A 3,735-nucleotide genomic window follows, 5' to 3' on the forward strand; every position below is an offset into this window, starting at 1 on the left:
CACGACTCGCAATATACAGAATAATCGGACATATACTGGGTAAACGTCAGATCTATACAATGAAACAAACCATGCTTTTGTAGGCTTGCTATCGTGCAGCAGCGGCGCAGCATAGTCTCGCGCAGTCTGTGAAGGTTTAATTCCCGACAATGAAATGTGAAAATGAAAACGAAATTATCATCCGTCACCGACTCATGGTTTATCTAATGAATTTTTCTCATTATTAATGTCAACGATTCACGAATATGTGACGATAGACTAAAGAACAGCGCAATATTATTAAAGGTCCCCTATCCGATAATATTTCATCTGGATTATCTCACATTATCACAAATAAAGCATTAAGTTAGTAATGTCAACACTGGAATACGACTACCTAGTGGTTGCATTCCCAGAGAGGAAAGGAATGTGTGACATAATTATTGTACAAATAAAATTATAACAGCAAACCTACTCGCCAACCGGACAAAATAGCAAGAACACCTATGAAGCCTAGCGCTAGGTTACATTAATAGCCTAGTATGCAGTATAAAGCAGCTGATTCGCTCTGCGAACATTTCGCTCATATTCTATTTGAAGTAATAGCACACCCACCGTATTTTTAAGACTTCCTTATGTTGTAGAAATACTGTCAGTTATGTATTTCTGTAGGCTACAGCAGCGGTCGTGAAATGCAGATATGAACACAATCCTATAGTCCCAACTAGTCCATCAAGACACGCGTCGTCTCAGGAAGAATTATTTTTAAAAAGGCGCAGCAGTTACAATGTAGCCAGATAATTTACATTTCCTGAAGTGCTCCGCGGCGATCAAATGCTCAAATCCCAGTTCAAAATGCACGCACCGTACAGAGCAAAACAATGAACACTCACCACCGCTTTCTTCCGAACTAAATGGCAATGATGTTTTGTTTATTTCATAGCCCCCATCTGCATCTAAATGTACAGTAGATTATATGCGTCACTGACTTCCGCGTTAAAATGGACTGAAAAAATGGGACGGGTAGAAAAAACGTCGTTAAAGGGCAGGCGCTTCAGAAGAGAAGGCGTCAACTCATGTTGCGTTGATTGATAGGGACGGTTATATTAATGTTGAGATATTTTCATGATGCTGATGCTGATGCTGATGATGAAGATGAAGATAAGGATGATTTTTGTTGACTGTTAAAATGTACATACACCTGACAACTAGCCACACTGACAAAGCAAGAGATGATCTATTCATTATAAACTGGGTGGTTGGAGCCCTGAATGCTGATTGGCTGACAGCCGTGGTATACCAGGGGTATGACAAAACATTTCCTTTTACTGCTCTAATTATGTTGGTAACCAGTTTATAATAGCAATAAGGCACCTCGGGGGTTTGTGATATATGGCCAATATACCACGGCTAAGGGCTCCGTGTTGCGTCGTACATAAGAACAGCCCTTAGCCGTGGTATATTGGCCATATACCACACCCCCTCAGGCCTTATTGCTTGATTATACAGTATGTTTCTTCTTCTAAGACATAATGAATACAGACCATGGCTAACCTGACAATGTCACATTTGATTCTAAACCCATCCACCTGAAGAGAGTAGCTATACTGAATAGTGAGTGAATAACCCTTGTCTAAAGCTTTATCCTCTGTTGACAGAGAGCTTCTGCTCCATCTCTGCGAGGCCTGTCACAGTGTTTGATGTGATTACTGATTCTCAGTCTGTCTCTGTGTGGCTGGGGGCAGGACAACAGGGCCTCTGTGTGTGGCTGGGGTGCGTGGGCACCTCACGGGGACCGGCGAACGCCAAAGGGACGTGTGTGTCTGGGTCACCACGGAGTGTGTGTGTGGAGTGTGTGTTAGTGCAAGAGAGAGAGCTAGAGAGAGAGAAGGGGAAATAGAGAGGGAAGGAGAGAGGGAAGGAGAGAGGGAAAAAGAGGGAAAGCGAGAGAGAGTGAGAGAGAGAGAAGAGAGAGAAGAGAGAGAGAGAAGAGAGAGAGGAGAGAGAGAAAGAGAGAGAGAGAGAGAGAGAGAGAAAAGAGAGAGAGAGAGAAAGAGAGAGAGAGAGAGAGAAGAGAGAGAGAAGTGAGAGAGAGCGAGAGATAAGAGAGCGAGAGAGAGAAGAGAGAGAAGAGAGAGAAGAGAGAGAGGAGAGAGAGAAAGAGAGAGAGAGAGAGAGAGAGAGAGAAGAGAAAGAGAGAGAGAGAGAAAGAGAGAGAGAGGGGGGAGAGAGAAAGAGTCATAATGACAGAGAGAATGAGAAAGAGACAGATAGTTATTGTAAAGGACAGAAACAGTGAAATCCAAAGATTTATTTCAACAAGCTATCTTTCCATTGAGGGCTTCTTACCCCTCTCTCTCAATTCAATTCAATTTCAATTTAAGGGCTTTAATGGCATGGGAAACATATGTTAACATTGCCAAAGCAAGTGAAGTAGATAATAAACAAAAGTGAAATAAACAATAAAAATTAACTGTAAAAATTACACTCAGAAGTTCATAAAGAATAAAGACATTTCAAATGTCATATTATGTATATATACAGTGTTGTAACAATGTGCAAATAGTTAAAGTACAAATGGGAAAATAAATAAACAAATATTTACAATGGTGTTCTTCACTGGTTGCCCTTTTCTTGTGGCAACAGGTCACACATCTTGCTGCTGTGATGGCACACTGTGGTATTTCACCCAGTAGATAAGGGAGTTAATCAAAATTGGATTTGTTTTCTAATTCTTTGTGGATCTGTGTAATATGAGGGAAATATGTGTCTCTAATATGGTCATACATTTGGCAGGAGGTTAGGAAGTGCAGCTCAGTTTCCACCTCATTTTGTGGGCAGTGTGCACATAGCCTGTCTTCTCTTGAGAGCCAGGTCTGCCTACGGCGGCCTTTCTCAATAGCAAGGCTATGCTCACTGAGTCTGTACATAGTCAAATCTTTCCTTAATTTTGGGTCAGTCACAGTGGTCAGGTATTATGCCACTGTATACTCTCTGTTTAGGGCCAAATAGCATTCTAGTTTGCTCTGTTTTTTAAAAATTATTTCCATTGTGTGAAGTAATTCTCTTTTTGTTTTCTCATGATTTGGTTGGGTCTAATTGTGTTGTTGTCCTGGGTCTCTGTGGGGTCTGTTTGTGTTTGTGATCAGAGCCCCATGACCAGCTTGCTTAGGGGACTCTCTCCAAGTTCATCTCTCTGTAGGTGATGGCTTTGTTATGGAAGGTTTGGGAATCGCTTCCTTTTAAGTGGTTATAGAATTTGATAACTAGCGGGTATCGGCCTAATTCTGCTCTGCATGCATTATTTGGTGTTTTTCGTTGTACACTGAGGATATTTTTTGCAGAATTCTGCATGCAGAGTCTCAATTTGGTGTTTGTCCCATTTTGTGACTTCTTGGTTGGTGAGCGGACCCCAGACCTCACAACCATAAAGGGCAATGGGTTCTATAACTGATTCAAGTATTTTTAGCCAGATCCTAATTGGTATATTACATTTTATGTTCACAGCTTTGTGGAAGTTACCTGTGGCGCTGATGTTAAGTCCGAGGTATGTATAGTTTTTTGTGTGATCTAGGGCAACGGTGTCTAGATGGAATTTGTATTTGTGGTCCTGGCAACTGGACCTTTTTTGGAACACCATTATTTTTGTCTTACTGAGATTTACTGTCAGAGCCCAGGTCTGACAGAATCTAGGTGCTACTGTAGGCCCTCCTTGGTTGGTGACAGAAGCACCAGATATCAGCAAACAGTAGACAT

General features: G+C 41.5%; 1 protein-coding gene across 1 annotated transcript in view; it reads right to left on the bottom strand.

Annotated features, from left to right (window-relative positions):
• LOC311110499 (E3 ubiquitin-protein ligase MARCHF8-like) overlaps positions 1 to 960 on the bottom strand; it is a 125,026-nt gene extending 124,066 nt beyond the window's left edge. The window contains exon 1 of the mRNA XM_084153020.1: positions 873 to 960. The gene's annotated coding sequence lies outside the window, so the exon portion shown is untranslated. The remainder of the gene's footprint in view (positions 1 to 872) is intronic.
• Between the last annotated feature and the right edge of the window lie 2,775 nt (positions 961 to 3,735).

Source organism: Coregonus lavaretus (assembly GCF_964263955.1).
Source record: "Coregonus lavaretus genome assembly, chromosome: 36".
Taxonomy (NCBI): Eukaryota; Metazoa; Chordata; class Actinopteri; order Salmoniformes; family Salmonidae; genus Coregonus; species Coregonus lavaretus.